Source organism: Numida meleagris, chromosome 4 (genome assembly GCF_002078875.1).
Source record: "Numida meleagris isolate 19003 breed g44 Domestic line chromosome 4, NumMel1.0, whole genome shotgun sequence".
Lineage (NCBI taxonomy): Eukaryota > Metazoa > Chordata > Aves > Galliformes > Numididae > Numida > Numida meleagris.
In genome coordinates, this window is record NC_034412.1 from 36,348,066 (window position 1) to 36,369,799 (window position 21,734).

The 21,734-nt window shown below is 43.0% G+C and overlaps 1 protein-coding gene and 1 long non-coding RNA gene across 5 annotated transcripts in view; one reads left to right on the forward strand and one right to left on the reverse strand.

Moving 5' to 3' along the window:
- The window catches only part of SLC10A7 (solute carrier family 10 member 7), a 152,141-nt gene that overhangs the window by 114,962 nt on the left and 15,445 nt on the right, over window positions 1-21,734 (reverse strand). The gene's annotated exons all lie outside the window — the stretch shown is intronic.
- Window positions 6,105-14,868, forward strand: LOC110398093. 2 transcript variants are annotated; one of them, XR_002438191.1, is made up of 3 exons: window positions 6,105-9,718; window positions 13,430-13,482; window positions 14,218-14,868. It is a non-coding gene; the product is annotated as an uncharacterized LOC110398093 (long non-coding RNA). The 2 variants fall into 2 exon arrangements; XR_002438192.1 differs by having other exon boundaries at window positions 14,270-14,868.

Here is a 21,734-nt window from a genome sequence, read left to right on the forward strand (position 1 = left end):
TCATTGCCATAACACGGCCATTCGCGCTCCTCAGCGCAGCCAGGATAACTTGTTAGCAGCATCTCTCCCAGCTGCGGAGGGGGGCAGCTGAAGTAAGCTCTCTGTTTTGCATTTATTCTAGGTCACAAAGGTCACAGATGAAACGCAAGGATGACCTAGGGGTTTGTAAAATATTTTAATATAGTCAAGAGTCTTTTCTTATACAGCCACCAACTCATACACCTACCACAATTAGCTTTAGACTTTCAGGGCTTGCGATTTAGGGAAGAAAGGCTTCACCAATTACATCATGATCCTTCAAACCACCTCCTTTGCCCCACAGAGGAATTCCCATCGCATGGATGGTGTCAAAGTGAACAGCACTTGGAAGATTAACTATGGGCTTTCTCCTTCACCGTCTCCAGGTATAAATGACTTGAGTTGCTGTAAACCAGAACAGGTATAAATGACTTGAGTTGCTGTAAACCAGAACAAGGAACTGATGACTCTAATTACAAGAGGGGAGAAAAAACATCCCTTCCACACACACAGTTTTCTATAGGCTTGTTCTAATTAGCTCCCTTCCTTCTCCAGGCTACAGGTCAAAAATTCCATAAACCAAAGTAACATTAAGTTGTACATGACGTGCCAGAAAACAAGAAATTCAACAGCAAGAATTCTCTGGCACGACTCTGAGCACAATCAAGTCCTCAAGCAGCTTTTGCAGTTTGTGGTAAATGTTTTGTTTACAGACATTTCGCCAGTGACAACAACAGAAAACTGTACATTCCTCATTGTTCACATGAATTCCAATGTTGCGAACGGAACGTGTCAATGGACATATTTTTGTGAATGGAAATGCAGGTTTTCCATTTATATCATGGCTGTACAGGTCAGACTCGTATCTCAATAAAGGCAGTTGGAGATTCGTTATTAGATTCTACAGAGCTCAAGGTCGGAACACTGCAATGACTGAGATATAAAAAAGGGAAGTTTCTGATACAGGATACGCTCATGCCACGATGGAGTATTTGAAATGGTGAATAAACCAGAAACCACTGAATGTAGAAGTTGCACCACAGCAGAAAATACATATATACATTCTATTTAAAAAGATCATTCCTATGCCAACACCACTATAAAACCCGTGTTTCCTTCCAGTGACAAAACTATTAGTTCCGCACTGATGAAGTGTTTTAGTTTCCTTCACAATTTATAGTTCACTTCGGATGTCGTTTTCTTCTTTCCATCTGAAAGACTGAGCACTTAGAACAGCCCTTGCTCTCTCTTCACACTTTTCCTAGGGTTTTACTCTTACATATCAGAGCAGATGACATTGTCGCAACAGACAGATGTTTCTTTCCATATGCAGCTCTGCCAGCAGAACGAATACCACTCTCTAGCCCCTGACTGCTCAACTGCTCCCACGGATTTGTAGGGGCCAGTCTCCTCAGTTCCTACGTTTTCCCTTTACAAAACATATTTCAAATTCATAAAAACTCTCTTGCAATGGAAGCGTCCAGAAGCAAGCAGTATTCGTAAAGCAGCATAAGACCTTAGAGATATGCGAATTTACTCCGCTTGTACAAGGTATTTACACCTATTCCTCAGTCTACTCAAGCTACTGAATTCTTCTAAAGCCTGTTTTTCCCAAATCCAAATAATTACTTTATAGTGCCAAGACATTTCTTCGTACGTACATAGCTGAAGCATACTACCTGAATAAGAAACTGGGTCACAATCCAATTGCAGAAAATAGAAACGGTTTCACCAGTTCCAAACTCCAACTACTAGTTAAAGAGCCACTAGCATCTCACAGCCTCACCCCTCAATTTAAGTAGCTGGCAAAAAAAAAAAAAAACTATATATATATATATATATATATATATATATATATGAAAGGTGTTTTTGTCTAAAGCATGTTGCAAATCCACTTGGTAGCACCTTCCCAAAACCTCAGCTATGGATACGATGCTGCTGTGGGAAGCATCTGTGCCTGTGCGAGGTCATTGTGAACAAGATCACGTGCTACATTCTGTAGTGACGGCTTTGTGGACACTGGATTTTGCCTATTCTAGTTCTGGTTGTGACCAGCAGAACATTGCACACGATCAGAACTGCTATAATACTCTCCAAAGGGAAAACCGAGAAGATAATTAAGATTCAAAAGCAAATGTAGAGTTTAAAGGGAAAAATATAAGAAACACATTGCAATGACCGCACAAAACAGAATGTAAGAACGAGGAAGAAGGGGTTTCTACACATTAGGACAGCCAGCCAATCTTTTAAGCAGCATGCAGCTCCCAGCTTACAACAGAAAGGCCCCTGTGCCTGGATTATATCACACGAATGGCAATGAACAACAACATGTTGGTCCTGGCCTAGATGATTCTGGGTCATCCAGATTACCAGAGGATGACATCTACTTAGAGATGATAACACACGAAAGTCACTCATCTCAGCACCCAGAGTGCCAAGATTCATAGGGAAACAGCTATTTCACACCTGTGAACCTCTCCTAGAGCAATACCTGCTCTGTCCTATGAAGATTTTAAGAAGGTTTTTAATATTAATAGGATGATCGGCTACACCTGCTGACAGCCATATGGTCTGAAAGTCTAAATAACACTGCACCACCAGAAAACTTTGGCCTCCCATTTCTTTAGGTGCCAGATTTTGTTGTTTTTTAAACATTGCCTTGAGTGCAGAGGAGAACTGATAAGGTCTGCAACTGAACAGGAGTGGGGTCAACAAAGCAGCAGTTGGGCCAAGTTGGAAAACGAGATAGGATACCTGTTTCAAAAGTGAAAACGCAAAAACTCAACGTACTCTCAATCAAGTCAGCTTCTTGGGTTTCTTGCTCGAGTAACATATTTTGTAGAGAAACTGTCAAGAGTGAATCAGATAAGCCAATTCAATGCTTTAAATCACACCAGGGATCATCTTCTCACTCACAACTCGTTCAAAAGTGCCTCTCAGAACTGTTAAACATATGCAATACAGGCAATAAGCTGCAAACCCACATTCAGTGCAACCAGAAACTCATACCCCCCTACTCAAATATATACACATAGTATTTACCACACATGAACAATGCACTGCAGTTAAATTATACAGTCATAACACAGATAACAGATCATATCTGACAACTACAGTTTGTTATTCAAAAGCTAAGAAAAGATGCTCCAAGTCTTCAATGCTATGACAGACAATGATACCGCTTAGTGAAATAGCCATTCCATTCATAACCTCGATAATTTATTCTGGAGGATGAAATTATCGTGATAGAAGGCTGCGGCCAGATTTTTCTCCCTCTTGTTCTGGTAGCCACCCGCTCTAAAAGCATTTCAGTAATTCAGAGAGAGCACTTACAATTTTAGCCTGTTATTTTAGAGTACTTGCACAAACATCCCTAAAAATATTAATTAGCATTTCATTAGAAATATCGGTACAGGAAAATGCAGCGATGCACACACAACCTGCCTCTGGGATTAGATGAATTCATTTTAGATGAGGAGGAAATGATCTAAAACCTGACAAGTTAACTATCCTTATTGACACAGCCCTGGATGGGAATAACATCAGCCCCAGGTATGGCACAGGAAGCAAAAAGAAATCACTCTACCTTATGGCATTTACAAACAATTATGATAAAAAGGATGTGAATGGGTTATTTGAATTTGCTTCTATGAGAATCTTGCAATTTTTTGTAGTTTTTTTTTTTTTTTAAATTAACTTCTAGTTACGTAACAGTATCAAAAAGAGCAAATAGTTGTTGCAGGCAGAACTGCACCGGCAAGAAAATTTAACCAACAAAAGGGTTAATTAGGGATACAAATTTTCTCAGACTGTTAATAATGGGAACAACACATAGTATGTGCCGGTAAGTAATTCTCAGGTATCTTTGATCTCCAGCCCCGAGTGATTACTGTTGCCTACCATAGCCAGGCCTCTGGGACTCTCTCAGAACCAGACATCTGGCTACTTTGTTGTTTGAGACTAATCTCATCCCAGGGGAGCTCAAGAAATGACACCAGGCAAGGAGGGTCCTGGCAAGGGAAAAGACATTACAGTATCAGCAGATTTCTAAGTGGACTAGAGTATCAAAATTGTCTTCAAATTTCTATGGGGATCCTATTGCGTCTCTGCTCTCCAGCTCAACTCACACGCTCAACACACATGATCCCATTCTAAGGAACTGCTAATCTCTTTGAGGAAGCTAATGAATGATAATCCAGGAGAGAACGCACGACAAAGGCAAACCTAAGTACAAAACTGCAAGGAACGGGTGGATTTAATAAAGATTTTATTGAAAGGTCAACACACTGCATAATCAAATAATGTTTTCAAAGCTCTACAAAAATAACTCCAGCAACCAAATGCTCTTTTTGACGAATTCACTGTCACAGATTTTAGCTGCCAGCAATGTCATCATTAAAGTACGACCCTGTGACAACATCAGCAGCACCAGTGCCTGACTGCCTGCTCTGGGCTTAGGAAAAGTGCGGTTCACAGAGTGCTAAGCCCGCAGGGGTAACGCGGGCCGCTAACGTGAAGGAACAAAGGTTTAATTTTAAGTCTAGAGGTACTATTTCTATCATCAGAGACTAATGGGGATCTGCCGCAAACTCCTGTCTGTCAGGACTCATCCTCCCCAAAGCACAGGTGACATCAGATGTGACACTCGGAGCAGCTGGACAAGAAGTGCTGTAGGCTCCACGCTGAGCCCTCCGCACTAACGCCCCTGTGCCCTGGGAACACCCAGGGCATGCTTACGGCTTGTCTCTGGCAGGAGAAGGAACCAAGACACTTAGATCTGGAAGAAAGAAAACCCTCCCACGCCTTCGTCTGAAGGCAGTAAGCATACTGCCATGTAATCTGACAGGGCAGGCCTTACTGAATGCTACAATGCTATTCTTAAGGCTGCCCTGGAGAAAGACTCTCACCCCACACAGGGGTGAACCCGGAAACTCTATGAAACCTTGTGGGATGCGAACGAAAGGCCTAGAGACGGCAGACCCAGTGCCCTGAAGATGTTTCAGACAACATGGGCCTCCCTGCTTAGGATCCAAATTATGGGCACCGATAATCAGGTAAGACCCCAAATTGGCAATGAAAATCATCTTCTGCACCCTGCCCCTGAGAACCTAGAACCAGGTACCCATAAAATAGAATGGCCTTGAAAGGTTGCAAGTAGGATCAAAGTGATGTGGCCTACTTACACCTTGGGGGAGATTATTGGAGGTTGGGGGATTGGTAGTCCCCCTGGTAATAGGTACATGGCCTGCACACATCGTGGTCAGCACACTGGTTTTCATCACTAAGGGAACCTTAATCATGTCCCTGTGGCAAATCAGGACACTCCCTTTGATACCTGACACAGTTAAGCTGCCTCAGATATTGGGCCAAAGGGTATGGTGCAGATGGCTGGGACATGCCTCAGTGCAAGCTGAAGCGTTGACCTAGGACAGGACCATGGCCTCTATCTTGCCATGAAGGGTGGACCAATGCCTTCTGGCACCTCTAAAACACCTACATCTACTCCTTGTGAGTCTCTTTGAGTTCACAGGATCACCGGGAAGAGAAACGTGGCATCAAGATGCTCCAGTGTCAGTGTAAGTTCAGCGTGACACCTGGTGGTGGACTACATGGGACTGACGGAATGTGAGCTGAACCTTCCCTGGTCCTGGTCCGAGCAACTATGTGCCTCCAGGAGAACCATCGAGTACTGGCCCACAAAGGAACATATACTTCCACCATGAATCAACCATCAGTTGTCTCATGTTTTGTCAACCTATATTGTGATGGGCAAATTGTACAAGTGTTGTGGTGTACTGGATCACCATAATGGAAAAGGCTTACCTTCAATCTGTTCAGTCATTGGTTCATGCTGTGATGGGGTGGATTGTAGCAGAAATGCAAGTTGTGGCTTGAAACATTGATTGAGCACCTGGTGGGAAGGCATGGCCAAACCAGGGGTGCTCAGGTGCATGCAATGTACCTGAGTGACCGGAAGGGGTGGAGCCAGGATCCACCCCTTTGCAGACCTCATTTAAGGGTTGGCAGTGGAGGCAAGGGTATCTTGCAGGAGATCCCTGTGTGCCTGAGGCCTTCTGAAGGTAAGCAGCTTCTTCTCATTGTTTCTGTGCCTATGGCTGTTGCGTTTCAGCGATATGCTGATGTCACTTGTTGCAGCCTGGGTTGTTGCTACTCTGCTCTCATTGCTGAGCTCTTCATTGCGTTACAGCATGTAGCAACAGGATGACGGGCAATGGCTTTAAACTGGATGAAGGTAGATTTTGACTAGATATTAAGAAGAAATTCTTTACTGTGAGCATGGTAAGACACTGGGAACGAGTTGCCTAGTGAGGCTGTGCATGCCCTCTCCCTGGAAGTATTCAAGGCCAGGTTGGATGGGGCTCTGAGCAACCTGGTCTAGTGGGATGTGTCTCTGCCTACAGCAGGGGAATTGGAACTAGATGTTCTTAAAGGTCCCTTGCAACCCAAACCATTCTGTGATGATTTCCATTTGCATAAACAAATCTAGGAGAAAATGTGTAAGATACTCAGATTAAATTTTCCTATGCTTTGGAGGCTGCCTTTCCCTCTGTCATGGTTTTATGATTTTTGCTATTGGTATTCAACCACGTAACTTCATGTGGTGCACTGGGAGTTAAAGAGTTAATGCTCCAGTTCCGTGGATTGTTGATAGTTCCAGGTCTACCTGTCTCAGAAGAGAAGAGCAACCACATATCCCTGATGACTGTTCCATTTCTGTTTTCCATTCAGAGGGAAAGATAAAACTGTTTGCAGGTCATGAAACAGCCCTCTTTTTCCCTTTCTGCTAATCTCTGCAGCATGTGTGTTCCCTAGCCATCTTGCCTTCAGCATTAGAGTAAGGCCTTCAGTTTTTGGACACGCTCTCATTTTACTTGATGTATTAGCTTTGATTCCAGTGATATTGTATTGTATTATCTTGCGTTCTGATATAGTATTTAGTAAATTAGCTTTCTTCCTCAGATTGTTGCCACTGTTTTGTTTTTAGGCCCATCTCCCTACCCTCTTCTCACTTTTCCATAGTGTAGGTCCATGCATTCTCCTGCCCCATTAGTCACAGAACCGGGCCAAAGTGGCCTGTAAGCCACCAACAGCCTCTGATGAAGGTTGGAGGGAACAGTTTCTGAATGGAGACAGGAGAACTCTGTATTTCCTCTACTGAGTAAGGCTCTGTATCTTTTCTTGTAAATGAACAGCTTATCAGCTAAGACTTCATACCCCTGTAGTATCCAGATGAAGGGATGGCAGAGGGAAAGCTTGGTGATATTTCCTGACCAATAAAGATAATTATGATTACTCTAGTATTGATACAATGAAATGCACTTAACCCAGAAATAAAGCCCCATCTTGAGAAGCATTTAATGTATAAACAGTACTGACACCTGTCTTCTATTTTCTACTGTAAATTCAGAGGCATAGTTTCATTTACAGAATCATAGACTTGCAGGGGTTGGAAGGGACCTCAGAAGGTCGCTGTGTCCAACACCCCAGCTAAAACAGGTTGCAGAGGTAGGTGTCCAGACAGGTCTTGGATATCTTCACAGAAGGAGACTCCCCAGCCTCTCTTCTTCTCCACTGAGAAGAACCTGGCCTCAGCCATTTACCTCGCACCTCCCTTTAGATATTCACAAACATTAATCAGATCCCCTCTTGATATTCTTTTCCACTGCTTGAATGGACCCAGGTTACTCAGCCTTTCCTGCTCCAGGTCCTTTATAATCTTTGTGGCCCTCTGCTGGACTCCTCCTAGGAGATCTCTGTCTTTTTTTGAACTGGCAAGCCCTGAATGGGACACAGTAGTCTAAGTGTGGCCTAATCTGGGTAGAGTAGTGGAGGAGGGTCACCTCCCTTGACCTGCTGGCAACACTCTTTTTAATGCAACTGGAGACGTTTACTGGAAATGTAGACCACATTTGCAAAAAGACAGTAACTGGATGAGAATACAGTGAGCAAAAATGCAAAAACATAGCTACTGCTATCCCTGTAGTGTTTTACAGCAGCTGTATGCCTTTGCTTAATGAGACTAACTAAGACCAAATGCTGCTGCTGAAATACACCTACTGTGAATCATACAGACCCAATTTTCATTTGCAACACTTCCCCTCACCTATCCTGTCCTCTGCTTTGATTTCAGCAGATGTCTAGCTGATTTACACTAGGATGAAAGAGAAGAATCAGGCCCAACTTTCCAGGTACCATCAGTAGCAGCACAGGTGTTCTTTTGCTGGTAGCAGCTGGTGTGTGCTAATTAGCAGGAAAACAAAATTCATTTTTAGTTGCGTAAAAACTTCTAAGAAGGGAGATGGCTCAACGTAAAGCCTCAGCATATTACAATATGCTCCACAGGCATAAATAACCTGACAGAATGGAATTTTCCATTGCCTTGCACCACACTATTCAGGAGCTTGAATTTTGAAAGACAGGATCTCCTTAAAATTTGCTTGTACAGCAGATCTGCATTAGGTTGCAGAAAAATTATTAGGGAATATTAAAAGACTCACTTGCTCCCTCCCACTCAGAAAACAGGGCAGAAAGAGAAAACAAAACAGATCAACAAAACACCACAATAACTGATAAGGAAACTCCAGGGTGCTGTGTTTGTAAACATTTAATTAGCCATCTACTTCAGAAGATGCCATATGATAAGCTACTGTAACAAGCAAAATGCTCTCTGGAAGTAAGAAGCACTGAGCGCTACCGGGACCAATCAGTCTGGGCAGCTGGGAAATAGACTACTGCAGATTTCAGTGTGGTTGCGTATTAGTAAGAGAAAAGACAAACAGCATGCTGGAACTGATTGGTGATTTGAAAGGGGAAGGACACGAAAATCAACAATCGGTTAAAGACACAACAAAACGCTTACGTGGGCTACGGTGCCTAATACGATGGGAAAGTTCTGAGGCAGGGGAGATTTGGGAGAGTGTTGAGCACAATTTGACGTAAAAAGACAACAAGAAAGAAACTCTGTACACTTTAAAAAAAAAAAGAGTATGTGAGTACATGTTTGAATCCTGTTCACAGCACAAGAGTTCAGCTCTCAGACTCGCACAGCACCTGGGCTATGAAGTATCGTTACATCCTATGAGTCCTTATTTCCATAAAACAAGACAACGATAACAAAGGCAGGGACTATTATTTTGAATGTATCTGCATCTAAGAAGAGAGAGATGTTTCCCACAATGTTTATCTCATATCAGTGTAATACTCCAGATACAAAGGAATTTGGAAAATAAAATGCTGAGGACCCAACTAAAACAAAGGAGCGTAAGCACAAGCTAGGTATTTTGATCAAGATGACTACTGCGAGTTTTATCTGCTGAGAATATGAGGAAGGTTTGAAACACCTCACGTAACAGTGCCAGGATTTGTTAAACCAGGAGTCATGACAGCAGACCCATTATGGAGAAGCGATGCCTCAGAGTGACTCTTTGCAGAAGGGATTTGCAGAGAGCACCTTCTGATACTGCACATTTTTCTGGGTATGCCGTACTTGCAAGTAACTATTGTTCCGACTTCCTCAGATCACAAACCAGAGAATCGAGTCACCTCGACGCCATCAACACGGGTGGTACAAGTAGCACAAGGCAGCTAGTGTTGATGCGTCACAGAAGTTTGGAACTATGCTTAGAAATAGAAACGCGTCACGACTACACAAGAGGTCACACGGCTGCAGAGAAAATGTGTAAGAGAGGTCTCTGACTAATTATTATTATATACACCCTAAAGAGCATGACCTATGTAGAAAGTCTCACTCGATAGGGATACTTCGGACTATTTGGATAATGAAAGCATAGCAAGTACTTTTGAGATAAGACGCGTAATATCAACATAACAGAAAAATGTGTTACAGGATACTTTTTGAGAATGGCATGTGACCGTGCAATTTAAAAGCAGAATCACAAAATATATCTGCAGACATAAAAATTCAATTCCAATCTAGCTTTAATGCTGTCATTTCTTGAACACCAGGTAACCTATCAATCTGGCATATGCTTCCCCTTCTTGGAGAACTTTTAAGAAATCATATATATTGAATATATGAAAAGTTTCCCAAAAAGCACGACGATTTTGAACCAAAGTACTTTGGTTAAGCAGAATGAAACCTGACAGCCATTGCTTTTTCAAGCTGACTTTCTCTTGTTCCAGTTATAAAGGCTTCTTTCTGTAGGATTAGTTTATGTTTCCAGATGTTCAAAGTAATTAAAATGTCACTTGCTGAAAATTTATCTACTTGTCATTTATGGCTGTAAATCAGGGAACAAACAAGCTTTTTAACAAATGCCTCTTCTTAAAGTACAGGAAAGGATGTAAAAAAATGGAATACTGGAATCTTAAATTGTACCGAGAAGTGAAGTGGCACAGTAACTTCAGATATTTCTGAATAATATCACAACAGATGAAACCTTCCTGTAAATTCAGCAACCTCCAGGACAAAGAACAAATATGAAGGGGCACATTTTTTAATACAGTTGCTTAATATTTTGTTTTTAAAAGCAGCACAACACCAATAAGTTTCAAGACTTCAGTAAGCAAACACACTGAGCCCCGTAAACTCTGTGAACAAATGACTGTTGTTGGCAGGGATGTTTGCCAAATAGTTCCCAAGATGCTGAAACAGAGTTCAGACTCTATGCTACCAGCGAGATTCCTATTGCTCACTGGTATCACAGAAAAGCATGCATGCACACATGCAAAGTCTAGAAGGAGTGTAAAAGCCTGCTGAATAAGCTGACAAATGAGCATTTATTTCCACTGACGGGATGACAGTCCGAGTCACGGTTAACCTTAGTTCCACTCGCGGTTTTCTGTCATAGAATTGTCATTGGAAAATCGTAGCTCAGGTTGTAAAAGACCTTCAAGATCATCAAGTCCAACCGCAACCTAACCAGACTTCCCTAACAACCCACTGCTAAATCAATGTCCCTGAGCACCACATCCAAACGGTTTTTAAACACATTCAGGGATGGTGACTCCACCACCTCCCTGGGGAGCCTGTTCCAGTGCTTAGCAACCCTTTCTGTAAAGAAGTTTTTCCTGATATCCATCCCAAACCTCCCCTGGCGCAGCTTGAGGCCACTTCCCCTCGTCCTGTCACCTGTCAGCAGTGAGAGGAGACCGACCCTGCTCTCGCTGCAATCACCTCTCAGGTATTTGAAGAGAGCAATGAGGTCTCCCCTCAGCCTCCCCTACCACAGACTAAACAGCCCCAGTTCCTTCAGTCGCTCCTCGTAGGGCATACTCACCAAGCCCTTCACAAGCTTTGTTGCACTTCTCTGGACCTGCTCCACCACCTCCATGTCCTTTCTGTACTGAGGTGCCCAAAACTGAACACGGTACTCAAGGTGGGGCCTCACCAATGCCGAGCACAGGGGCAGGATCACTTCCCTGGTCCTGCTCACCACACCATTCCTGATGCAAGCTGGGATGCCATTGGCCTTCTCGGCCACCTGGGCACGCTGCTGGCTCATATTCAGCCAACTGTCCATCAACACACCAAGGTCCCTTTCCGTCAGGCAGCTTTCCAGCCGCTCCTTCCCGAGCCTGTAGGTTGCCTGGGGTTGCTGTGACCAAAATGTAGGACCCGACACTTGGCCCTATTGAAACTCACATGGTTTACCCTGGCCCATCAATCCAGTTTATCTAGGTCCCTCTGTAGTGCCCTTCTACCCTCTGGCAGAGCAACACTCCCTCCCAACTTGGTGTTGTCTGTCCTGTTTCACTTCAACGTTTCTCTTTTTACGTGGACTATCGGCAACTTCAGACAGGGATACCGTATCACTGTATGCAAGTGTGCTTTGATTAATTCAATAGAGACTGAACACTGTTCAGGCTTACTACATTCTATTTGCCCAAAAGGAAAGAATTATTCATACAAACAAAGGAAAGTATTTGTCTTTATGCTGTCACAAAGACCAATGTAGCTGAAAAGCAAGGAAACTTTCCACAAGTCTTTGCAACACAGCAACAAAAAGTTTTTTCTCCCTCAATTTAAAGAGGTAGAAATACATCCACAATGGAAAGCAAAGAATTAAACTAATTCTGATCTTTGGTATCTGGATTAGACATTGTAAACTCCCCAGAGATAATGTGAAAAACTCCGTGAATGTTTCATGCACTGGCACTATGTCTGAAAAGGAACTTTTCAGGCTCCATAATGTCTACCTCATCTGGGTACGCCAAGCCTCAAGGTTTTGGGGCAGCTGTCAGGGCTCTGGGTTGGCCCTAATGCGGCCCAGCTGCACTAATGGAGCAATCACCTCCACCGGCTATGGGGCTGGGCCACCCAGGCACAGCCGCGCCTTGTTCAGAGCCCAGGGCAGGGCCCGCCCTCAAAGCCTCTTAAACCCTGCTGGAGGTTGCTGTCAACCACTGGGGGGGCTGTTGGGAGTTCTTTGTGCTTGCTGTCTGTAGCAGGCTACAGGGGTTGCATAGTGCTTTGGGGATGGGCTCGGGCTCCTGTTCTCCTTTCCTTGTAGTCTGCTTTTTTGTTGTGGGGCTCTGCTGCTCTTTATTAGAGCTAGTGTTGGGCTGGTACTGCTAGGCTTTGATGTTACTTTTCTTGGGGCTAGTATGGGGTTGTTGTTACTGGGTTCCCCTCTTTTTACAGCTGGTGCAGGGTGCCTTCTGCTGTGCTCACACTGCCTGCTTTGGGACTAGTGCAGAGCCATTGCTGGGCTCCCTTTTGCTTTTCTGCACCTATCTGATGGTTCTGTAGTCTGGCTCCCACCTTGCCTTCTTAGGGAGGCTGGGTGGCTTGTGGGTGTTGCAGGCCCTCTTGGTTGTAGTGATGGAGGTGAGTAGGCTGGGACTATGTCCCTTAACCTGGTGCTGCTCAGCATGAGAAGCAACACAAGGAGCTGCTTTAAAAAAAAAAAAAAAAAAAGAAAGAAACTCTTGACTTATGTTTAACTTTCTGTTGTTGTCTTGTCATCCAGAGTGATGACTACAGGGGTGCTTCTTTCAGCAAGGATCAGGCTAAACTTGTGAGCAGTTCTGGTAGTGATGGAACTATGGAGGCTGTGACCCTTGGGGGCCCAACGGTGTGAGGCACAACCCATGGCATGGGAACTGCTGCTAGGGGCTCCCTGCCTGTGGCAGGATGCTGATGGGCTCCCACTCTGCTCTTCATGGGGCTGGTGCAATGGCAGTACTGGGCTCCCACACTGCTTTTGCTTTCTTTGAGATACCCACAGTCCTTGTGGGAATGTGGGTGCTTTCAGCCCCTCTTGCCTCCCAGCTGTGAGGGTAAGTGGGATAGAGCTGTGGCCCCTGCCCATCCCCCCCCACGCCTCCCAGACCTGTTGCTACTGGAGGTAAGAAACAATAAAAATGGCTGCTAAAATAGAAGCAACACTTCTGTCTTTGTTATTCTTTGCTATTTTGTCTCCTCTAGTGGGGAGAGTGAGCTGCTGTGAGGTGCTGAGGAGCAAGGCGCAGCCTAAACAGGTGAGCATTTCTGGTAGTGATGAGACCATGGAGGTGGTGAGTACAAGGAGGAGGCTCCTGTGGCAGGAAGCTTCTGGGTTCTTACCCTGCTCTTCATGTTGCTGGTACAGGGCAACTGCTGTCCCCTTGCTCTTTGGGGACAGCACGGTGCTGCTGCCAGGCTTCCAAAGCTTTGTTTTAGGGGTTTAGCAGTGGGCTGCTGCCCAGCTCCTTGAGGTGCCCTGAGCTCCCCCAGGGCAGTTTTCTGGGTGCTGCAGTCTCTCCTGCTCCCAGCAATTGTGGGGATGATTTGAATGTGGCAATGCTCTGCACCCCTCACAGCCCTGGTGTTGCTGGGGTGAGAAGCAACACAGGGGGCAGTTAAAATGAAAGCAGTGCCTGATAATCTGCTTTTTCACTTTCTCCACTATATTTTTTTGTTTCCTGTTGCAAGATGCAGTGGAATTGCCAGGTCACAGCCTGAACCGGTACATGAGCACCTGAGTGCCTGGAGTGGGTGGGGGGAGCCTAGATCCATCCTTCCTTCCTCCTCCTGTCTCAGTGGTGCCCCTGGCTTTGTTTCTGGGTGTTTGTGTGCATTCCTTCCCCCCCCCCTCCCCCCCTTCCTGTGTCTTCTCTGTGCGGTGTGCCAGGGTTTGAACCAGGGAAGGCTGCACTCCTCAGCTCCCCTTTTCCTCCAAACTGTTGCTGGGAGGGGTGAGTTAATTCCTTTTTCTTTAATATCTTGTTCTATAGTGCCTGGATCTTAAATAAAGGCAATGACAGAGCCTTTATTGGCTTTACACAGGAATAAGGGCTGCAGTGAGGCACTTTAATACAAGGATGAGCCTGAGCATGTGAGTGGTTTCCTCAGTGGTGGGACAACAGAGGTGAGTGCTTGGGGCCCAGGGGTATGACCACCCCCCCCCCCCCGTGTGAGTGGAGGGGATAGTGGCTGCCTGCGCCATGCTGTCTTGGTGCAGGAGCTCCCACGCTGGCAGTGCTCTACTTCCTGCAGGTCCAAGGCTGGAGTGAGGATCCTGGTGCTGCGAAGCTGTTAGTGACCCTTCAGAGTGAGGTGAGCTCTGTCCTTCTGCCTCCAGCCTGCACGTTTCCCTCTTGAAATGGGGTTTATGGCTCCAGCTGGGTGCTGGAGGACAAAAGTGCTCCTGTTTGTGGGGGTGATAATGTGCAGGGTGCCTGGGTCCTTCCCTGAGGTGAGGTGCCATCCTGTGTCATTGTGATTCCCTTTCAGCCTTGAAGGTGTGAGGCAGCTAGATGGGGTTGACATAATGAGAGGTAAGCGGTGTGGGGCTTCAGCAGCCTTCTCCTGCTGGAGTTTGAGGTGGTTGTGCTGCTCTCTGCTCTGAGGGAGCCCTTGTACTCCCTTGGTGGGGAGTGCAGGGGTGTAGAACCTCAGGTTTTTTTTTCCTTTCTGTTCTGGTGCAGTCCATCTCCTGAAGGAAGGCAACCAGCCCTGCTGTCATCCTCCTGTTGGGGGAGATGCAGTATGTGTTGAGCCAAAGGAAGCTGAGATGACCCAACAGCTAGACTTCTGGACTTGTGGTGAGCTGTGTACACTGGTGGCCCTTTGGATGGGGCAGAACCTTGAGATCCCTGTTTAGCAGTGGAGGCCCTGTCTTCTGTTCTTTCCAGGTGTTTGTAGTTCTGGGTTCCTTGGGTGCAATTGCTTGGCTGTAGGGTGCTGGATGTGGAGAAGCTGCATGAGGAAGGCCTTGCTTTTGTGGGTATTTGTGTTGGTGTGGCAGTTCAGTGTTTGGTTTACTTGTGTTTTGTTTTTTTTTTTTTTTTTTTGTAGGTCTGTTTGCCAGGGAAGGAGATGGTAGTGGTTGTGGAAGTTACTTAGTGGCCTTCAATGTTGGGGCTGTGAGTTTGGGTTTTTTTTTGGGTGCTGGGTTTCTCACTATCTCTAAAGAGATATATATAATATATATATATATATTTTTTTTTGGAGGGGTGGGAGGGTGGGTTCTCTTGTTAGTGTTTTGAGTGGCCTTTTACTAGGGCCCCTCCTGCGTGGAGGGGGCCTGAGGGGGGAGCTCTCCCAGCTGTGGAGAGACTCCCCTTGTGTGGGGGTCTGGAGGGGGAGCTCTCCCAGCTGTGGAGGGGCTCTCCCTGTGTGGGAGTCTGGGAGGATACCATGGTGCTGGGATGTTCCTGGGTAGTGGCTGCTTCTTGGTGACCTTCCTATTCCCAAGCTGGAAGGTAGGCAGGGCTTGGAGGTGTGTTTAGAGTTCTGCATGATGAGAGACTTCATTTGTTTTCCAAGTACAGATAAAGTGTTTTTTGAAATATGGTCTCACTTAGAGATCACACTCATGACCTAAGAGTTGCCCACATGTAATAATTTACTTTGCCCCAAGCAAAGGTTTCCTTTAAAATGGTTTTGGATATGCAGTTGGAGATAAAATACTTGCACAGCATGTGTTGAAATATGGATGTTACCAACAGTATCAGCCTAGAAGAGCTTAAATCACTGTAACAAGAAAAGGGTCTGGCAAAGCAATCTACACACTAAAGATTCAATGGTTCTGGAATTCCACCGCAATAATCATACCTGTTAAAACAAGGAGCCTCATCTCACAAGCAATATGTAAACTGGCAAACTAATTCAGAAAATACAGTGTTGCTTTGGACTTACCAGCTCAAACACGAGAATATTCAGCTGAAGTGTAGTTATTGTTAATGAGCCATAATTATCAGCATTGCTGCATTATGCTAACAGTCTATGGCTGATGTTTTTGTTGATAAGTAATATGCTGTCTCTATTTGCTCATGTACTTGCACGTCCCTCAAAAGGGCTCCCCATGTGAGCGCAGGAGTTTAAGCCTCTGCTATAGCTGTTCAGCTTTTCCTAGCTGAATGGGAAAGTGCCTGACTATGGGGGCTGCATATGTAAAAAGGGTTCCCAGGAGGCATGAGGCTTTTATAAAAACTAGCAGCTCGCTCTCTTTGCGAGGGGAAAAAAAAGCCAATAAGTTCCAGATACTGGAGCCTGAAGTAATGCTTCTGTATGAGAGGAAATGGACTGCTCTACTGCTCTCCACAATTTTTGCCAAATAGTCCTTTTTAAAAAAAAACAACCCACAAAATTAAAAAAAAATTAAAACTTTAAAAAAAAAGTGAAGGCAGAACCTTCACTTTATTAAACTGAATATTCCTTTTTTTTATTATTAACTTCTTGGAAAAAGTAGACTTCAAGATAATGGTAATTTTAACTGAATCTTGTTTAGCGTTCTGTTGCTGAGATTAATTTACTACAAGTAAGCAATTCCCTTCTACATCCGAGAAGGGAGCTGAAGAAGGCGAGTTATTGAAATGCTGAATTTGCAAGCTTGAAGGAAGTCTGCGTGCTTTTTTTCCTATAGATTGCAACAAGCTACCATGTAAATATATTCATCCTAGATGAAAATACATTTCCCTGCGATAAATAATCTGAAGCTTTGGTTCTTAACAAGCAAGTGACAGATTTAAGAAAGGGGAAGCAATGTAATGTTATCTCTTTACAAGACCCTGTTCTGAGTTTGCACATTTTAAGAACTATAATGGTAGCTTTGACTAAGGATATTCCTGAGGGGTAGCTTGTTATTCTCAATAGACACCTTTGATTTCAATTAATCTGCAGTGAGCTGCAAGTACCTCTTATATGAGGTATTTTTTCAGATTTACAATGCTATGTCTTTTACATTATTCCAAATGTTCTATTTATAAAGAAATGCATAATTTGATTTTTGACAATTAATGCTGCAGCGCATTAGTTCTGCGGGTTCTTTTAGTTTTCTGAACAGATTATTTCATTCAGTTACAAAGACAGAGCTACAGCCAGCCAAGCTCAACTGTGTGCAGCAGTATTCCTTCACGCAGGAGTCCATTCTTTTGCTGAATTGGTGATTTAACACCAACTTTAACATATACTATGATTGAACTCTTTACCTACTGTTAAACAAAAGTTAACATTTAAATTAGTGTTTGTTTTGTAAGCCAATAGGTGAGGGATGGCAGAACAAGAATACACCGTGTTCCAGGCCTTTGGCACCAGCCAACTGCAGTGTGCTACTTTAAGGTAACTGTTTGAAAATGATCCCTACGCTACACCTGCTATTACCATGCAGGCACTTCAATGGAATTACAGCTGCATAAGATACACCATTGCAAACAAATCGCTTCTACTTTCTTATGGCTGTCACCTTCACGCTATTTCTGGTCTTCAATGCTCTCTAGAAGTCTTTTGTTTCAAACTTCTGGAAGGGAGAGTAATGTTCTTACCTCACAAGTAAAAGACCTGTCATCTTTTTTTCAAACAGCCGTAAGTATTAAACAGGTGGAGGTACAGCAGCTTACTTCTAACAGTGCAGTAGACCTCACTCTGCAAATACTTGAATACGAGCATTGCTGATTTGTTCAAATCGTACCTCTGCTTGCATGTGTAGGCAATGGGTTTCATATTGCACTCCTTGCTAAATAAGGGAAGCTCTTGCACTCTCTCAGTTTACACTGATCTAAACTGCAAAGCGAGATAGATAAACACAATTTTTGTCAAGTGTGAGAGCAAGATCCCTTCCCTGTCCTAGATTCTTTAAGTCACAAACAGTTTTCAGGTTCACTGAATGTCCCAGAGCAGATAGATTTAAGAAAAAAAAACCTCAACCCTGCAGAAGAGTGAAAGCAGGGCCTCTGAAAACATTGACTTACCAAGTCAGATCTAGGGCAGTTGGGCAGACACAATCATAAAAGCACATGGCTGTGATGGTACAAGATAATTTCCAGACACTGCGTGGGTGGTTGGGCATAATTCAAGCAGGTTTTTGCAACTGTCTGGGTTACGGCAGAGCTGTTAAAAGCACCTCGATTTGGGAAGAGCTCCCAAACACGTACAGGCTACACCTTAAAGGTGTGCAGTTAAGAGATTTAGCATTATTTATGGTCATTACTTATTGCATTTCCCTCATCTCTTTGTTCTATACTGTCCATGTTACTGAGGCATAGTGTAGCGATTAAAGTTGTACGGTAAGTAATAATCTGGGCTACTCCCATCCATCGATGGATACCAAACACACTCTCCATTCAGGGAAGAAAAAATCCTAAGTGTCATAAATAGTCCAAAAAAAAATTATCTGCTCAAAGCAGAGTAATGATAAAAGAAAACTCCTAGGATAAATAAAAAACTAGACTGTAATACTAAAATATAGTGGGTCAACTTAATAGCGTAATAGCTCCAGTGTGCATACAAGGCTTATGCTTACACAGTTACTGCTTTATATTGGTACATATTAAGTACAGATGTTTTCTCTATATTTGTCTTCTGACACCTACGTATGTTTCCCAGAAACTTCCATTTAGTACCTAATGGCAAAATTAGTTACGTTTGCATCTAGAAGTACTCAATTTTTCAAAAGAATTGAGTGAAATGGCACTTCTTAAACCAAAATAGTATTAGATAAGTTTAGGTTGAGTGCCATTTGGAAATTAAGTTTTAGCTAATGTTAGTGCAAGTTTTGACTTTTCTAAAAAAGAACCACCTAGATCAAAGACAACTAAACATCAGCGCACATAATTAGTTTGAAGATCTTAAAATAACTTTGTTTTGTAATGGTCATGTGTGCCCTTCTAAAGCCAAGCACTCCTTGTACACTGGTGCAGCTGAGTATGACTCGCAAACCACTAGAGCTTGTATTTCTCACTCACTTTATTCACTTTTGAAAGGTTACTGTACATAAAGACACAGTTCAAGGAACTTCAGGTATTTTTAGTGAAATCAATTTTCCCTGTGACTTGACAGAAACACAGTTAGGGTTCACCTTTTGGTTTTGTACTTAAAATATGTATATATAGTATACAACCCACTCACGAAAACAGGAATTTCCAGTGCTTATTTTTCAGAAAGAATTTAGTGATCTTTAAAGTATTAAACTTCTTGCATGTTTTTTAATTTTACAAGAAACAATAGGCAAAAATAAATGTTACTGTCCTCTCCTGCTCTTCTTCAGAAAAGTTGACTGTAGCCTGTCAAAATTTATATAAGGTTTGATATTCTACATCTGATTCAATTTTTAAATCACTTTACCTTTATAGCTTTCTTCAGTACATCCTTTCATATTTCAAAGTCTTGACTTGAATATGCAACACGTTGTTTTACAACAGACATAAGAGATCCACAGAGGTTGCCAAAAAATTAAACTCCGCCGTAAGAGGCTTTCTATGAGCTGCAGTTTAAGCAAACAAGAAAACCTCAATGGCTTTGTTGTGTATGAGATAATGCAATAGCCAAAGTATTCTTTGATAAAATGAACTGTCTGCCACGCTTTATCTGCACAATTCCATCACAGCCCTTGCCTATTATGTTACCCTTTTCAAAAATATGTCATTAAGCTGTCACAGAAGTCATCACAAGTTGTTTTTTCCTCCTGAACTGATAATAGACTTATAGATCTTATTTTCTACCTCTTTTCTTTGTTACTTTGATTCCTAAAGTGAGCATGACATCAGCTGTCTGAATACTTTGTAGTTGCATCTGGCATCACCACAGCATTTCTGTCTGAGGATCTACAAGCTCTGAATAGGTTTATCTTCACAGCACCTTGAAATGTTGACATGTCTCTTGCAGAAATGGATAGTTAGAAGCAGACTTTTTAAAAAAACGACTTTATAATTAATTTCATTGAAAACCTACATGACTTTTTCCAAAATGGTTGCAAAGCAGTTTTTTTTGCTGTCAGGTACTGTAATACTGTTAAAATTCTGACCCTTCACTGTTCAACAACAGCTAAGAACACAACTGAGGCCTCCTGTGTTTTTTCATTTAATTATTGTAACTAGTGAAGAATATCCTCTTCACAAATCAAGAGATTTTGTAAATGCTACTAATGCCAGAAGTACTTCAGCAATTAAAAAAACTATCACCAAATTGAAAATCAGATCTTGATTTCTCATGGCAGCCCCTCCTTATTTTTGGCCAGTGTGTAAGCAACGCTTCTTTTTTTGTTCATACATGCACAGAATTAAATTTGGTACCTGAAGTGGGCTTTGCTGACAAATCAAATGCACTTGCCCTAAAAGCTAGGAACAGGCTGTTGAACGCATACTTCCACCACATTAGGAACCACCTTCTCCTCCAAAAGCCAAGGCTTTCAGAGAGCGTAGAGGGTTTTTCCCATACCGCTTACATCACTCGTTTGCTAGCACCTCTCCGCTCCCTGCTTGTCTGAATTATACAGGTCATCTTTGGACACAGATTTTTCAGCTCCCACAGTTAAATATCTTGTAGGGCTGCACATCAGAAATTTCCAAAGTTGATTGCTTGTACCAGTGGTACACAGATTACTCTCCAGCATCAAAAACCCCATCTTTTCCTCACCTTAATGCTGCATTAAAGACACCAGTTTACATCATCTCCCTTCAACAATGGAAAACTACTGCTGACAAAAGGCTTTTGACAGATTCAATTCCTAGAGAACACCTCAAACACCAATACCTGTCACACCACAATAGCTCCAGCCTGCTCACCTTCCAGGTGTTCTGCAAAGTAATACAAACAGCTGACACGTTAGAGTTGGGAATCCACACCTGAGAGCTGCTACAGCTAGAAATCTGAAGGAGGTGTACATCACACAGGTGGTGATCAAATGACGTGTAAGAAGAGAGATTTATTTATGCTTTGGACGATTTTTCATTTGTACTCCTCAGTAACTCTTTCAGTGTTCAAGAAATCAGAGGATGGGTCAAGAGGACACATAGCTTAAATGCTTTTTCAATACACCACGTGTTCAAAGCATCATGAAAACAAATACTAGTAGCCTATATAGCTGCTAGTAATCTCTGAGTTGTAATACGACTATTTTTTGGTTTACCTGAGCTTGTACAAACAATCCCAGAATGCTACCTTTTGAAATAGTAAACAGTTTAATGAGAATTCTTAGTATTAGCTCTGCTAACCACACACTTTTTAGCCAGAAAAACCAGAACATTTTATTTTGTACCAAGTTAAAAAGTTTATTTTATTTTTATTTTATTTTGTATCAAGTTAAAAAACAGATCCTTGTAAGATTAACAAAAAGATTAAAAGATTAAAAAGATTGAAAATTAAACTTTTACCATCTCACAACCACGTTTTCCTGCCGGTATGCAGTAAAATTCAACTGATATGAAGGAACTTCTAACAAGCAACGTAGATACTCTTTCCATGTGCTTGACCAAATATTTAACCACCCTTTTCCAGAACAATAAATGCACCTTGCATAAGGCTTTTCAGTCCT